Raw genomic sequence first — 18,110 nt, 5'->3', positions numbered from 1 at the left:
CAATAAACTTTTTTTTGCTAATGAACTGTACATTTAAATAAAAGTTTATTTTTGGGATAATTGTTGTGAGCCTTTCCTTTTTCTAGAGACCTTTTATAAAAGCTTTTACTCAAATCTTTTTCCTCTTCTCAACTGAATCACTGAAGATGACTCAGTCACCCCTTTCTAGGAAACAAGTAGGGCCACCCAGGTCTGGACTCTTCAGGCTGAAAAACTGAGAGATGTTCCCTTTCTTGCCATATTTAGTACAGTTAGTGCCTCGCCATGGACAGCCAGTATATTATCCTCTCAAATTTCCCCTCTCTACCCTTCCCATGAAAAAGACAGAAGTCAAAGCTACTGTTACTTAGTTAGGAATGTTAGCCTAGCACTTCCTTCTTGCAGGTGACTGAGAACAGGCGACACCTGGCTAAAGGGGGGCATATCCCAGGGCGGCAGGACAGGAAAGGACATTACAAGTAAAATCATTTTGATGCTGTCTCCTTGTTAGTTCTTAGATGGTCTGTGTTGAAATTCGTTTATAAGGCTAAAACTTTTGTGAGTCATAGATATATTCCACCTAAAACTTTTCTAAGCAACGGCCCCAGTTGTTTGAATTAGTTGGGCACTAAACCTTGAAATTGACTCAGAGGATCCAAAAGAGTAGGAGAAAAATAAGTAAATCGAAGGAAAGAGAAACAGTCAAAAAAATATTTTAAAGCTCAACAGTGAGTCTGTAATAAGTGAGATGTTGCATTTTGTTTGAGATGCTGATCTCACCAGCTTTGCAGTGAGGTGGATATAAGTTTGGATGTTTTTCCACTACTTAATCAGCTGTGGCCGCAAGTAAGTTGCTTACCATCCAAGCTTATGTTCTTTTCTGAAAATCACAACATCTACTTTCATAGTTCTCATAAAAGAGAGAGGCAACACCTGTAAAGTGCTTCATTCAAACAACAGCTCTTTCCCTCTCTAGCACCAAAAAATAAATAAATAAATAAATCATGATTCATCTTTTTTAAAGTAAAAATCCTTATGTCTATTCGGAGATCTGATTTTGATCTGTACTCTTGTATTAAAATTCCATTTGCAAGTATTCCTTGTTAAATCTCCCCTTGAAATGCTAGCATTTGGTGATCTTTTGTTACTCAAAAAAATTAAAATGATTAATCATCCTGCACCTATTAGGTTTGCAGAAAGCCTCGTGTGTGACCCTCTGCTGATTAAAGAACACGGATGATTGGTTTAAGTTCACCAATTATTCAGAAATGTATTTTTAATTAGTGGGGGTAAGAAGACAGACTATACCTCATACCACTCTAGAAGATAGAGCACACTCTTTGGATTTATCAAGCTCATCAAATATGATTGGCCCACAATCTAGGAAATGTGAAACGCTAGATTTTAGGCATGAACATTTAATGTTATAGTGTTCAATTCAGAGGCATTTCTTGCCTACTGGTTTTGAGGGCAGAGAGTATATTTTATACCCTTAGTCATTGTTTATGTTTTCTTAAATTTACTCACTTACATGTGAGACTTGCTGATTTGTTCTTTAAAGATTTGTTCTTTAAAGTTTCAGGGAAATTTGCCTTTTGACCTGACCCCAAACAAGTAGCCCTGTGGTTTGCTAAGCAGGACTTCTAAATGCTGGAAGATAATTTTAAATAACTAGATAGCAACTGGCATTCCTCCTCAGACCTCAAGGGACTTAAAGTAACAGTTTCTAAAAGGTTCCAGAACAGTTTTATAATTGGCACATCCTAGATGAAACATCAGTTACGGGGAAGCACAAACATTTCTTAAACTTTTAACAAAATTGAGGAAGGATATATGGATCAGCCACATCAGAAGGTATCCCTCCTTATAGCCACACATAGACATCCCCTATATGTGCTGTCTTTACTTCATTCATTTGTTTAGTGCCTGCTATGTACCAGGTATTGTTCTGGATTCTGGGGAACCAGAGAGAACATGACAGGCCAGAGCCCCATCCTTCATGGTGCTCATTCTAGCTGGGAGTTAGGCACTAAACAGACATTTATATGTTAGGCAGTGATAAAATCTATAAAGATAAACAAAACAGAGTAAGGGACTAGAGAATAGCAGAATGTGCTATTTTAGATAAAGTGGTCAAGGAAGCTCTCCAAAGAGAGGACTTAGCAGACAACCTGGTGGAAATGTGTTATGAGCCCACTGAGGCATAGTAAAGACTGAAGCCATGAATAATGAATAATGAATCCTGAGGCATGAGCATGCCTGATTCCTCTAAGAAGAAGCAAGGTGGCCTTGGTAGCAGGAGGTGGCAGAGGCAGAGTGGGAGGAGAGAAAGGAAGAGGACCAAGTGATGTCAATTTCAAGAGCTGTGGTTGGGACTCAATTTTTTTTTAAGTGACAGAACTTTTTTAGTGGGCTTGGGGCAATAGAATGACATCCAGTTTTAAAAGGCTCACACTGGCTGCTTGGTTTGGAATGGACGGCTGGGAGGCAACGGTGAAAACAGGGAGATAAATCAGAAGACTCTGGTAGTGGCCCTGGTAGATGGACACGACGTGAGCTAAGCCAGTGCGGATGAAAGAAAGCTCTACTCCAGATTCAGTCCATCACAGGGGTTGTGTGCACAGGCTATCTCCCCAGAGTAGGGGGAATTCAGCCTGTAGATGGTCCCTTAATCCAGGGGAATCTCACCAGTTCCTATCTCAGCTGTGCCCTCTGCCTGTGGGATATCTGTTTGGCTGCCTCCCTGATTGGGCAGGGATGATAGGCTCAACACCAGGAAGGCTGGAAAAAAACAAGCCTGCGTGGAAAGCAGGAGAAAAGCCATGCCTCTCTTCTCTAACCAAAAGAATTCAGGATTCAGAAGAAAAGAAGAGCCCAGAGCATGAATTCCAGCCCCCAAAAAGTTCAAAGGCTTCAACCATTCAAAGGAAGTTCTTTTCTACCTTCAGTGTAAAGGCCTTCCAAGGGACATATTTTGGCAGCATCATTTTAATATGGAGTTCCATACTAGCTCTTGAGTAATGGTCTCTGGAGGAATGTTTGTACGAATGGCATCATTTTTAAAAAATATGATGGCTTTAGGCAGGGTCCAGCATATCCTATCTATCCAACTGCTTTATATTTTCCCTGTTACCTGTCTGGTCTCTAAAAATATTGGAGAACTATCAAAACTACTTTCCCTAAGACATTTTAGAATCCTGGTATTTCTGAGTTAAAAGGAACCCAAAGGTCATTGAGTCTCTGATAATTGTCTGATACAGGAGGCAACAGGCCCCATTGAGGAAGCAAAAAGTGGCCACCTAACATTACCAGGAAGGAGACCTCATTCAGCAATGTCTTAAGTCACCCACAGAGTAAGAACTGCTCTCATAGTAAGCCTGTAAATTCAACAATAACTTGTGACTCTTTAAGATAAAAAACAAACAAACAAACAAAAAAAAAAACAGGAATGGATGCTGTTTGGGAAAACAAGGCCTCCTAAAGCCAAAACTTTCAGGAAAGGATTCTTTTTATGTTAGGAAGTAAGGTGAGTCTCTGAAATGCATCCATGCATGTCACAGAAGCCAAATAGTAACAAACAGCTTATGAAACAGAAAGCAGCCTCTTCCCAGACATTAGCCCCAGTGCCTATTTCCATTCACAAAAGAAGGCCAACCTCCCATACGTCAGGATCCACTAACCTCCGGGGAGTACTATGCTGAGAACAGAGACTACGTACCATTCTCCCTCTCTTCTCCCTCCCCTGCAGCAGGCACTGTGTTCCCAGTACTCTGTGAACTGTCTCTATTATGAGACAGATAATATTTCAATGGGCCTACTTAATATTTTTAGTTCACCAAAAGTGGCACACCGGTCTGTATGCAACTTCCAGTCTCTCAGAAATCCAGCGAAATGGGGGTGGAAAAAGATTATCTAAAACCAAAACCAACTGTAGCTTCTTTTGCCTTGGTAGGAGGGCTAGGAATGCCCCTGGGAAGGGAAATTTCTCTATAGCTACAAGGGAAGGAAAATCTGGATCTGCCAAAGGAAGTCCTGAGCCAAGTTTGGAAAGTAGGCTACAGATGGCTGCATTGCTCTGTATTCTGCAGAGAGAAAAGTCAAGTCAGGGATGAGGAAGTAGCTGTGAAGCAGCAAGGTGGAAAAGAGGGCAGAGGCACATGGTGTGCCGTAGAAATTTGGAGCTCAAGGTGACAAACAAGAATATCCAATATGCAATTTTGGATGGCTTACATTTTTGGCACTGTAAGCCCTATCACTTCCCTGATCCTTCAGTAACGTCTGTGGCACACACTAACACGTTGTGGGAGTGGCTTTTGATGAAAATCATAAATAGGAGCCCAGTCCTAGACCTGGGTTGATATGGCAACAGAACAGAGAAGGAACTTTCAGAACAATTTGTTAACTGAACGAATTAAGTCACTGAAGAGCTTAGAGTCAGAAAACATAAGCAACCCAGGGACTCTTAGAACTCTGGCTGGGACACTGGACTTTCTGCAGGATGTGGAATGGAAGTTCAACCCTGTATTATCTGGATATTCAAGGGCAGAATGACTCCAGATGATGTCACAAGCTATTAAATGTGTTAGATGGGATCAGGTGGCTTTTAAATACTATACACCCAGCATTTTGCTAGTCAGGATACAGAACTAAGTATAGCAATGGCTTGTAGGATCTTGGAATATCTTGAACTATGGAATCATCTTTCCAAAGTGTGAATATGACCATGTCACTCCCTATCTAAGATGACTTCTTGATGCCTACAGAATGAAGGCCAAGGTCCCTAGACTCAGGCTCAAGATCACCATGACCTGACCCTGGAGCCTGCTGCTCAGCCCCACTATGCCCTGCAGTTCCCCAGCCCAACTCAGTAATGCCCAACTCTTTGCAACCGCTCCCCTTTCCCCTTCTCCTTTACTGCTGTTTCCTGTACAAGGCTGTGCCTTTGCTCCTCCTCTTCCCTCTGCCTGAAGTGCCCTTCTGGCCTTTACTTACCTGGCTCTTATTCTTCCAGGTCTGGGCTCAGATGTCTCTTCTTCCAGGAAGCCTTCCCTGTTGTCCCAGTTTGGGTCATGAGTCTCTTGTATATCCAGCATATAATTCTACAATAACATGTATATCATCAGGTTGAGATTATGTATATGTATATAACTTCTTGACTGAATGAAACACAAGCTACTTTTATATAAGAATTTAGTCTTTGCAATCTTTGTGCCTTGAGTACATAGCACAAAGTTGAATGCTTTTTAAGTGCTCAAATACTGGATTGTAAAACTAAATTGATCCCATGATTGCAAACCATAGATTATTTTGTAAATAAGCATCCCAGTATTTAGGCCTCCAAGTAACCACTGTCTCTTGAAAGAAGTTTTCGTAAGAGGTTGTTTGCCTATCCCGGTGATTTCCTACTCAGCGCACAAGTTACAGGTCCTATTGTGGATTTATATTCAGGGAGCACAAAGCTGATTTTTGCATACATATTGTTATTAAAAAAAAAAAACCCTTACATCTTTGAAGGTAGACTTAAGATTTTGAAACAGCAAAATCGTTGCACTTTCCATCAGGGAACATAGTAATTTGTCATGCTGGTTAATGCCCTTTTGAGACCCTCCATAGCTGTCCTAATGAGGAAGTCCTAGAGACTGTATGTAGAGCTAATAACATTGATATGGTTTGGCTGTTTCTCTACCCAAATCTCATCTTGTAGCTACCATAATTCCTATGTGTTGTGGGAGGGACCAGGTGGAAGATAATTGAATCACGAGGGTGGGTCTTTCCCATGCTGTTCTCCTGATTGTGAATAAGTCTCACGATATCTGATAGTTTTAAAAACAGGAGTTTCCATGCACAATCTCTCTTTTTGCTTGCCACCATCTGTGTGAGATGTGACTTGCTCCTTCTTGCCTCTCTGCATAATTGTGAGGCCTCCCCAGCCATGTGGAGCTGTAAGTCAATTAAACCTCTTTTTCTTCCCAGTCTTGAGTATGTATTTATCAGCAGCATGAAAACAGACTAATAGAGCAAATTGGTACCAGTAGAGTGAGGTGCTGCTGAAAAAATACCAGAAAATGTGGAAGTGAATTTGGAGCTGGGTAGCAGGCAGAGTTTGGAACCATTTGGAGGGCTCAGAAGAAGATAGGAAAATGTGGGGGAGTTTGGAACTTCCTAGATACTTGCTGAATGGCTTTGACCAAAATGTTGATAGTGATACGGACAGTGAAATCCAGGTTGAGGTGGTCTCAGACAGAGATGAGGAACTTCTTGGGAACTAGAGTAAAGGTGACTCTTGCTATATTTCAGCAAATACACTGGTGGCATTTTGCCCTGCCCAAGAGATTTGTGGAACTTTGAACTTGTTTCTTGAGGAATCATTACTCTGATAGACACAAAAACAATTCCTCCTATCCCCCACCAAAGCAGCCCACAAAGATATCTCCATCTCCTGAGCTTTCAGAGAGTGTGCTGTCTGGCAAGAGAGATGATTTAGAGTATCTGGTAGAAAAAATTTCTAAGCAGCAAAGCGTTCAAGAGGTGACTTGGGTGCTGTTAAAGGCATTCAGATTTAAAGGGGAAACAAAGCATAGAAGTTCCAAAAATTTGCTGCCTGACAATGCAACAGAAAGGAAAATTCCATTTTCTGAGGAGAAATTCAAGCTGCCTGCAGAAATTTGCCTAAGTAACAAGGAGCCAAATGTTAGTCATCAATCCAATGGGGTAAATGTTTCCAGGGCATGTCAGAGACCTTTGCAGCAGCCGCCCCCACCCCGCCCCCGGCCACTGCCATCACACGCCCAGAGGCTTAGAGGGAGAAAATGATTTTGTGGCCCAGGCCCAGGGTCCCTCTGCTGTATGCAGTCTAGGAACTTGGTCCCCTGCAACCCAGCTGCTCCAACTATGACTAAAAGGAGTCAAGGTACACCTTGGGCTTTTGCTTCAGAGGATGGAAGCCCCAAGCCTTGGCAGCTTCTACATGGTGTTGAGCCTGCACATGCACAGAAGTCAATAACTGGGGTTTGGAAACCTCCGCCTAAATTTTGAGCATGTACGGAAATGCCTGGATGTCCAGGCAGAAGTTTGCTGCAAGGGTGGGGCGCTCATGGAGAACCTCTGCTAGGGAAGTGCGGAAGGGAAATGTAGGGTCAGAGCCCCCACACAGAGTCCCTACTGGGGCACCACCTACTGGAGCTGTGAGAAGAGGGCCACCATCCTCCAGACCCTAGAATGGTAGATCTTCCAACAACTTGCACTCTGTGCCTGGAAAAGCCACAGACATGCAACACCAGCCCACGAAAGCAGTCAGGAATGGAGCTATACCCTGCAAAGCCACAGAGGCAGAGCTGCTCAAGGCTGTGGGAGCCTGCCTCTTGCATCAGCGTGACCTAGATGTGAAACACCGAGTTAAAGGAGATCATTTTGGAGCTTTAAGATTTGACTGCCCACTGGATTTTGGATTTGCATGGAGCCTGTAGCCCCTTTGTTTTGGTCAATTTCTCCCATTTGGGATGGCTGTATTTACCTAATGCCTGTACCCCCATTATATGTAGGAAGTAACTAACTTGCTTTTATTTTACAGACTCATAGGCAGAAGGGACTTGCTTTGTCTCAGATGAGACTTTGGACTATGGACTTTTGAGTTAATGATGAAATGACTTAAGACTTTGGGGGACTGTTGGGAAGGCATGATTGGTTTTGAAATGTGAAGACATGAAATTTGGGAGGGGCCAGGGGTGGAATGATATGGTTTGGCTCTGTGTCACCACCCAAATCTCATCTTGTAGCTCCCATAATTCCCACATGTTGTGGAAGGGACCTGGTGGGAGATAATTTAATCATGGGGATAGGTCTTTCTCATGCTGTTCTCATGATAGTGAATAAGTCTCACAAGATCTGATGGCTTCAAAAATGGGAGCACATGGTCTCTTTTTGCCTACTGCCATCCATGTAAGACAAGACTTGCTTCTCCTTACCTTCTGCTATGATTGTGAGGCCTCCCCAGCCACGTGGAACTGTAAGTCCATTAAACCTCCTTTTCTTCCCAGTCTCGGGTATGCCTTCATCAGCAGTGTGAAAATGGACTAATACAAGCACCATCTTTGAAAAAACACATAACCAGGAAAAGGAATTACATTGAAATGGTAACAGTCATCTAGGTTACTATACACTGGTGGGGTTATTTTTAAAGTTATCCTATAGCTTGATAATCACACCTGTTACTTAGTTTTTGTGTGTTTAGAATTGATTTGCCAACTAAGTACCTTAATTAAGCATTGCTTGATCCCACAGTCCTCGTGGGTTCTTACCTGAGTTATCAGAGAGTTTAAAGTCAACATTTAAGCCTATGATTTATTAAGCATCTACTACAGGCACAAAAGGGTTCTGTGTACTCTGAAACAGATTATTGAGATGAAGTCCCTCTTACGTATAACAGTTTAATGGCAAAGCAAAGCTCAGTGGGTCCCAAATAAACATGCCAGACAGAAAGCACACTCTCTGAAAGCTCAGGAGATAGAGATATCTTTGTGGGCTGCTTTGGTGGAGGACAGGAGGAATTATTTTTTGTGTCTATCAGAGTAATTGTTTTTCAAGAAGCAAACCCCACTTTAAAAGCCCAATGAAACCAAAAGATCCTCCCAGAAAACATTTAAACTCATAAAATTTTACATTTAATTTCAGGAATTCCTGTATCTCCTGATGTCTATGTATATGGGGATTCTAAAAAGGTCTATATCAGAAGTTAGAAACCTCTGTTTTATATACATTTAAATAAATTCACATTATCTATGCCTGTTCTCTTTTTTTTCTAAAATCCCACACGTAAGTTCTCTGAGATACCATCAAAACAGAGTATTAATGGGTGGAAAAAATATCTTATTTAAAAGTAAAACATAGACATTTCTTTACGGAATTGTAACATTTGGAAACTTATTGACAAAATATTCAACTCCAGGAGTGTAATATTGGCTTACGCTATGAATATACCAAGTGTGTATATTTTGAATCTTGCAAACTAGGAATCACTTCATCACCATCTCCGTATTGTCCCTCTGGAGAGGCAGTATGCCATATGTAGAAGCATGAAAGCCAGAGTTAAGAGATTTGAGTTCTGATCTTAGTTTTGCCACTTACTTATTATAGTCGTGGTCAATTACCTTCCATCTCCATGCCTCCATTTCTGCATCCGTACAATGAGTGAATGATAAAATTTGACTTAGTTGCTTCACATAGTTGTTAGGAGGACCAGACGGGATGACAGATGTATACGACCCAAATGTGAGCTTTTTTGTTTTGTTTTGTTTTTAAGGCACTTGAATAAAAGACATTTGCCATGGGTGCATTTTGCAGGTTCAATTTCCAGAAAGAAATTTTATTGAGGTTTGACATCACAGACTTTACAGTGAAAATCACTGTGCAGGATGTTCTGTGTTTAAAATACCACTGCCCATGGTGACAATGCCAAGTCATTCAAACTAATGCCAAGCGAAAGCCATTCCCTAACAGTGTTTTTTCCCAACAACACTTTATTATATTAGAAATGTGCTTAGGCATTGTTTGGGTTGCAGTTCAGAAGGAAATGCTGAAAGATGCTTTCATAAAACTTATATTTGGGGAAATATTTTCATAAGCTGAAAAGGGCTTATAAAATATGATGGTTTCATATTATTATTTTTAGTTTAACTTACTAAACTTTTAAGTTGGCACTGGCCTGGCCTATCCTACCCTGAGAGCCAATGCAATAAAGTGAAACTCATTGAGATTGGCCATTGCAATCTGATAAATCGAATTTCAATATTGTTTAATAAAAATAATAAACAGTGTGGAATGAAATATGTTGGATATCATGCCCAGAACAGGAGACCATGTTTATTCAAAAGGACAAATCTCTGGTATTGAAGGAAGGTGGCAATATTACAGAGTTGTATTATGAATAGGTCCTTCAGATTTGTTTTGGTTTTTTTTGAGATGGAGTCTCGCTCTGTCACCCAGGCTGGAGTCAGTGGCACGATCTCAGCTCACTGCAACCTCCGTCTCCTGGGTTCAAGCAATTCTCCTGCCTCAGCCTCCCAAGTAGCTGGGACTACAGGTGCATGCCACCACCTGGGCTAATTTTTTTGTATTTTTATTAGAGATGGGGTTTCACCATACTGGTCAGGCTGGTCTTGAACTCCTGGCCTAGTGATCCACCTGCCTCAGCCTCCCAAAGTGCTGGGATTACAGTCGTGAGCCACCACGCCCGGCCCCAGTTTTCTTTCATGAGTCTTTAAACCTAGAAAGACAAGAAAGTCTAAAATCATCTTTAAAAAATTCTAGTCACTTAAAAATGCTGCAGTCTAACTCTGGTCTTGGCACTTCATAAAGTAAGTGTCAAGCCAGGTTGGATTTATTTAGCTGAATTAGAAACCTGAGGGAGCAGAATTAATTTTTCAGTGACAATGGTTGCAGCCCACTCATTGCCTCCCCATATAGAAAAATCTTTCAGACTATTCACAGTTTTCATCAAATGGGGTCACTTTCCCTTCTATGTAGGAAATTCCTTCCAGCCTGTGAATGATTAAACAAAAGCTTTTTCTGCAGGAACTTTGGAAATTAGAATATAATGTTTTCCTGGGTGTTTATATTGCCCTCGCTGCCAACATATTTCCTGCCCATGGCTGCCAGATTCATCTCTCCAAAACCCACTTTGCAAACATCATCTTTTTACCATAGAAACTATCTCAGGTTTCTGAGCAAAGTCGAAGCTCTTGAGCCTGGCATTCAAGGCCTTCCAAATGGCTTTCCTGGTAAATTCGACCAAATATTTAAGAAAGAAATAATACCACTATGACCTAATCTCTCCAGAAAATTGAAGAGAATAGAATCTTTCCCAACTCATTTTAAGAGATCAAAGTTATGCTGATACCAAAACCAGATGAAGACATTACAAGAAAATAGATCAATATTCCTCATGAGCACAGACGAAAAAATTCTTAACAAAATATTATATTAGGAAATGAAATCCAGCAACACAGAAAATGGATAATACAACATGACCATATGGGGTTTATCTTAAGGATGCAGGGCTAGTTTAACAATTGAAACCCAATTAATGTAATTTGTGATATTAATAGATTACAAAAGAAACCAAGTGATCATCTCAGTAGGTACAGAAATAGCATTTGACAAAATACAGCATCTATTCCTAAAAAAAAAATCTCAGCAAACTAGAAATCGAAGGGTACCTCCTCAACCTCACAAAAAGCATTTACAAAATGTTTATAGCTAACATCACGCTTAATAGCGAAAGACTGACTGACTACTCTCACCCTAAGATCAGGAATAAGGCAAAGGTCTTTTCTTTCACCGCTTCAATTCACTATTCTATTAGGGATTCTAGTCAATTCAATAATACAAGAAAAAAGAAATAAAATGCATCCAGATTGAAAGGAAGAAGTAAACTTTCTTTATTCACAAATGACATTATCAACTGTCCCGATAATGTTACAAAATCTATAAAAAAGGTCCTAAACTTAATATGTGTTTAGCAGTTGCAGGATATAAATGCAGTGCACAAATATCAACTGTCTTTCTATAAACTAACAACAATTAGAACATGAAACTTAACAATACATTTGACATCATGAAAAATATAAAAACTTTAGGTATAAAGCTGACAAAAGACATGAAGACCTGAACGTAAGAATGTAGCCTATTTTGATAAATGCTACATATGAATTGTAAGAGAATATAACTCTGCTGTTGTTGGGTGGAGTGTTCTGCAAATGTCAATTAGGTCAAATTAGTTGGTAGTGCTGTTCAAATTGTATATATTCTCACAGATTTTCTGTTTTATCAGTTATTGAGAAAGGTATTGAAATCTCTAACTATAAATATGCATTGCCTATTGATTCTTGCAGTTTCGTCAGTTTTTGTCCACATATTTAACACCCTACTCAGAAAAGTCCTGTTCTGTTTGGAGACTTCTCAAAGAATTTAAAATAGAATCACCATTTGACCCAGCAATTCCATTTACCCACAGAAATATAAGTCGTTCTACCCTGAAGACACATGCACACCTATGTTCACTGCAGCACTATTCACAATAGCAAAGGCGTGGAATCAACCCAGATGGCCACCAAAAGTGGACTGGATAAAGAAAATGCAGTATGTATACACTAAAGAATACTACGCAACTGTAAAAAAAATTGAGATCATAGTCTTTGCAGCAACGTGGATGGAGCCGGAGGCCACAATCCTAAGCAAATTAACGCAGGAACAGAAAACCAAATGCCGCATATTCTCACTTACTTGTGGGAGTTAAACATTGAGTACACATGAACACAAAGAAGGGAACAATAGCCATCGGGGCCTAACTGAGGGTGAAGGATGGGAGAAGAGTGAGGACTGAAAAACAACGTATCAGATATTATTCTGCTTACCTGAGTGTCAAAATTATCTGTATACCAAACCCCTACAACACACAATTTCCCCGTGTAACAAACCTGCACAGGTACCCCTTGAACGTAAAATAAAAGTTGGAAAGAAAAAAAAAAAAAGAAGAATCCTGGTCCGTGCCTGACAATGATAGCTTGTGTGAAAGCGCATGCGCACACACACACACGCATGTGAGGGCACCTATCAATCGTTGTCACTTACAAATGCAAATGAAAATATTCCAAATAAAATGCTAGCAAATTAAATTCAAAGATACCATAAAGGGCATAATCCACCATAACCAAGTCATAATTGTTGTGCTATGCTAGAAAAATTTAATATTAAGAAATCTAATATGGCACATCAATGGATCAAATAAGACAAACCTTATAATATAAAACATCCAAAAGGCATTCTGTAAAATTGAATAAGCAATTTTAAATAAAAGCTCTCTGAAAACCAGGATTACAAAGACACTTCTTTAAAATGATAAAAATATACAGCACTTTTAAATCAATAGCCACTTTCATACTTAATGATAAAATACACCAGAAGCATTTCTTCTGAGAGCCTCAATAAAACAAAAACGCTGGGTTTGGCTGGGCATGGTGGCTCATGTCTGTAATCCCAGCACTTTGGGAGGCTGAGGCCAGTAGATCACAAGGTCAGGAGATCGAGACCATCCTGGCAAACCAGTGAAACCCCGTCTCTACTAAAAATACAAAAAATTAGCTGGGTGTGGTGGTGGGCACCTGTAGTCCCAGCTACTTGGGAGGCTGAGGCAGGAGAATTGCTTGAACCTGGGAGGCAGAGGTTGCAGTGAGCTAAGATCACACCACTGCACTCCAGCCTGGGTAACAGAGCAAGACTCTGTCTCAAAAAGAAAAAAAAAAAATGGTTTTTTTCCCAAAGATATTTGCAACTTGCTCACTTCCATTCTTCATGTTACATGTCCCCACTGGCCCCAGGGCTCTTGAATTTCCTCAGTTCATGCCAGAGGCAGTTGTTGTAGGTTACTCAATAGGGCTTGGTGTCATAGGGTTTATACCTCAGGGTCATAGGGCTTATACTTCACATCTAATTTGGCCAAATAATTATGGCAAAAGCTTCTGTGAGCCACATAGATTAAATGATGTAGAAAATAAAAAGTCAAAATTATTGGGAAAATAATTTCCTTATAGCTGCATCAAATGGGACAAACTTTTCTTATAACTGTTTGGTCTTATTTTCAGAGTTCTATTTCCTGGCCTGTCTTATTAACACATCCTTTGTCGTACAACTGAAATATCTATAGCAATAGGAATTATACAGTGAGAATATTTTTTGTTTTAATAAAATGCTATTATATTATGCATATTTTATAGCCTACATTTTTTCACTTAGCCATACATTGTGACCATTTTTCTACATAATGTATGTTTGGCTAAATTATTATTGGATAGGTTACATAATATGTCATGATATAGCTCTACCACCATCTACTTAACCTTGTCCCTATTTATAAGCATTTGATTTTGCCTCAGACTTTTCTAAAATTGGGTTTTTAAAGAATATTCCCACCTCCTCCACCCCCACAGCAAATAGAAAACTCATTAGATTTTCCTCATAACCCAGATCACTCTCTCTCTTATCTTAATAACCAAGTTTACACTCTGGAAGAAATAAACCAGAACTTTGGATGAAAATAGGGTGGAGCACACTGGGAGTAAACATTGTCTATTTTCAGAGCCCCAATCTTCTTAATTCCCAGAATATTTCAGCCAGATTTATACGTGCTTCTATGCACACACATGACAGGTGACTAAAGGTTTTGATATGACCAAGAAAAAGGATCTGTAGTTGCCGACGGTCAGAATTCCCTCTAAAAATGGCAAGGTATTGAACAAAACCATGTATAGAGAAAATCACCAGTCAGCAAACCCTACGCGTGCACACGGTTTTAATCAACATTTTAGTTCCTCACTCTTAAGTACAAACAGCCAAAAGATCACCCAAATTTTTAAAAAGCCTTCCAACATGAAAGACAGACTAAATTGAACAAGAAAAAATAGCTTCAGAAGAATTCAGGTCAATGAAGAAAACAGAAGAAAATGTTTAAAAATTTTCTATAATTCATAGCTTTGACACATAAAATACTGCGTGTATAAGAATCGGATTTTATAAAAAAGTAATATTCCAAAAATAAGAAAAATTTTTGAAAGTTAAAAATACTATAACCAAAAATAAACCAGTCAGTAAAATAATTCTAAAATAAAACGGAAAAAAAAAAATTCCAAAAAGTAGAACAAAAGTCAAAGAAAGAGAAAATAAGAGACAAAATACGTGATAACTAGAGGATCAGTCTAGGAGGCCCAATACTCGAAGACAAAGTTCCAGGAAGAGTTTGTAGAAAATGAGATAAAGAATGTCATTGAAGTAATAACATGAGAATTTACTGGAAGAGAAAAAAATGAGTTTTCAGACTGAAAGGACCTCTCCCGCCACCTGACTGTCCAGCACAATAAAACGCATATACCCCAAGATACATCACCACAACATTTCAGACAACTGAGAACAAAGTGGAGATCATAAATATTTCCAGAAAGAAAAAACAGGCCACAAATAGATCAGACAACCATATGTCACTAGACTTCTCAACAACACCAGACACTAGAAGAAAATGGAATGGCTTTAATATGCTGAAGAAAGATTAGTTTAACCTAGAATTCTGTATCCAATCAAACTATTAATCAAATGAGAGAGGGGTGAAATAAACACATTTTCAGCCATGCATGCTCTCAGAAAGGTTTACCAAACCCAGTTAGGTGATTATTTTCAAGAAAATAAAAAGTAATTGTACAAGAAAAATTAAAATACACACAATTCGTATTTATATTGTTATGAAAAACAAGAATAAGATTTACATTGTTATAAAAATATAAATACAACTATTAATAATAGTAATCTACAACTCGATTACTATAATCAAAAATTGTGTAATAGAAGGATAGAGAAGAAGAATATGGAGGCAGAGTTGTGAGGAGTTTTAAGTGAGTAAAATTCTCACGTTTGATAGTAACAAGTCAATTGATAATCTCTAACTCAATAAAAAATATGATTTAGTAATAAAATTTTATCATTTAGAAAATGAAGTGAAATACTAGCATTAAGGGTAGTAAAAGTTAACAGTACTTGTCTCTGGGTAGCTGGGATCAAGGGTGGGAAAGAGGTGAGAGAAGGGACCACAGGTTTTCATTATAATCATTGTAGAACTTTTTAATTTTTAAAACAGTGCCTACATTTTGTTTCTTTAAAAACTTCAAAAAGAGCATTAAGCAAGGGCTTTGATGGCATGAACACATAGGGTTGAGGAAGTTCCTTTATGCTTTGGTGTAAGGAAGATAAAATGACATTCCAAGAAACAGGGTGACCTCTGAATTCCACGACGCATTGAGGAACGTGTAGGCTGTGCCAGCAATGCCAGAGGCACATAGAAAGGAATATGCACTCTAGTTTAAATAACTACACAGAAAGTTTTTAAAACATTCACCTGGATCAGAAACTGCTTTCTCTGCCAGAACTCTTGCCTGAGTCCAGCCAGGGAATACCATCTGTCAGATATCTAGGCCTGTGGTATGGTTTTGCTGTGTCCCCACCCAAGACTCATCTTGAATTGTAGCTCCCATAATTCCCACATGTTGTGGGAGGGACCCGGTGGGAGGTAATTGAATCATAGGGGCAGGTCTTTCCTGTGTTGTTCTTCTGATAGTGAATAAGTCTCACGACATCTGATGGTTTTATAAAGGGGAGTTCCCCTGCACACTCTCTCTTTGCCTGCCAGCATGTGAGATGTAACTTTACTCCTCATTCATCTTCCACCGTGATTCTGAGGCCTTCCCAGCCATGTGGAATTGTGAGTCCATTAAATCTCTTTTCTTTATAAATTACTCAGGCTCCAGTATGTCTTTATTAGTACCATGAGAACAGACTAATACAGCCTGGATCAGAGAACCAAATTTTGCAAAATGGAAGAAAAAATAATTGAAGAGATGGAAGAGGATGCAGGGAAGACATAGGCATAGGGAAAAGAGTGGGAGAGATCATGAATTAGTCATTTATTGCTTGCCTGCCATGTTTCAGGTCACTGTGCTTAAGCATATTACCTCCACAATAACATATATTCTCACATCACAATAATTAGGCATTTCTATTATCTCCATTTTACCAATAAGAAAGCTGGAACTCTGAGGAGTGAACTTGCCTGACCAAAGCCACACCATTAACGAACGGTGGAGCTTGGATTTGAGCCAAGTCTGACGGATGCCAAAGTCTCCTGTGCCATGACAGAGAAAAAGAAACCCAAAGAAACAAGTTTCCCGTGCTTCCTGGGCATATTAAAATGTCAGGTTTGTTGCATGTTTGCTTTTTAAAACTGTAGGAAAATATGCTTAACATAAAATTGACCATTTTAACCATTTCAGTGTATACAATTCAGCAGCACTAAGTACATTCACAATATTTGCAATTGTCATCACTATTTCCAGAACTTATTCCTCATCCCAAACAGAAACTCTGTACATTAAACAATAACAACTCCCTATTCCCCACTTCCCCAGCTTCTGGTAAATTCTATTTTACTTTCTGACTCTATGAATTTGTCTAGTCTACTTACCTAATATAAGTGGAATTGTATAATATTTATCCTTTTGTGCCCTGCTTTTGTGTTCGGCTTAATTTGCATGTGGCTTGTTAAGTATAATGTTTTCAAGATTCATCCTTGTAACATGCAACAGAATGTCATTCCTTTCAAAGGCTAAATAATATTCCATTGTATGTATGTAATACAGTTTTTTTATCCATGCATCTGTTGATGGACATTTGGGTTATTTTTATTTTTTGGCTATTGTGAATAATGCTGCTATGAACATTGGTGTACAAATAACCATTCAAATACCTGCTTTCAATTCTATAGTATTTATTTTTAAGCCTCTTGTTCTCCTTTGACATTATTCTCTAAAAGTTACACTTTTTCTCAAACTTTTTCCCAAACCCATTCTTCTACCCCCACTCCATGCTTCAAACATCTTCAGCCCATGAGGAAAAAACAGTGGAAAAGTCTACTTTTCCAATAGCTCCTTGTACTCTCTGGACCTACTTAATTAATGATCAACACACTTACTCCTTTATTTATTCATCGGACAAATATTTTGAGCACTGCTTTTATGCCTGACACTGTTCCTAGAGCATGGATACTTCAATTAACAAAACAAAGATTTCTGCAAAGATCATTAAGTTTACAAATGAAGATCGTTAAGTTTACATTCTACCTGTTGATTTTTCTGACTCAAGTTTATCAGAACATTTCCAAATCACAGGGATATTTTCATAGGACAGAAGAAAAGGAGTCTTAGTCATTCAAGAATGCAAGTTTCAAGTTTGAGTGCACTGATGGAAGAGAAAACATGAACCTTCTGAAAAGATTTGGATCCCTTCAGAAGGATGTGAGTGATTGTTTGACCCTCACTTCCCTGTCCTAGAGAAGAGATGAAAGCAGGAAAGCAAGAGGAGGAGAAAGAAGCAAGAAGATGAAGCAAGAGTCTTGCTTCCAGCATTAGCATAACTTGCTTTGATAAGTCCCATTTCCAGGAGCAAGATATAAGGTGCCTGTATCCTTTCATCATGATGTTTGAAAGTTGAGATTTCCCAGTGGTTTCACTAGATGACTTAGTAGAATGCAGGCACTACAT

General features: G+C 39.2%; 1 long non-coding RNA gene across 1 annotated transcript in view; it reads right to left on the bottom strand.

The window, feature by feature from the left end:
- Nucleotides 1-18,110, bottom strand: part of LOC107976598 (uncharacterized) — a 79,969-nt gene that overhangs the window by 7,174 nt on the left and 54,685 nt on the right. The window contains exons 2-3 of the long non-coding RNA XR_008536992.2: nt 7,944-8,067; nt 4,972-5,078 (exon numbers count right to left, since the gene is read on the bottom strand). This is a non-coding gene — a long non-coding RNA (uncharacterized LOC107976598). The remainder of the gene's footprint in view (nt 1-4,971; nt 5,079-7,943; nt 8,068-18,110) is intronic.

Source organism: Pan troglodytes, chromosome 11 (assembly GCF_028858775.2).
Source record: "Pan troglodytes isolate AG18354 chromosome 11, NHGRI_mPanTro3-v2.0_pri, whole genome shotgun sequence".
NCBI lineage: Eukaryota > Metazoa > Chordata > Mammalia > Primates > Hominidae > Pan > Pan troglodytes.
The sequence above is the reverse complement of the archived record's forward strand: the minus strand, read 5'-3'. Positions and strand labels throughout refer to the sequence as shown.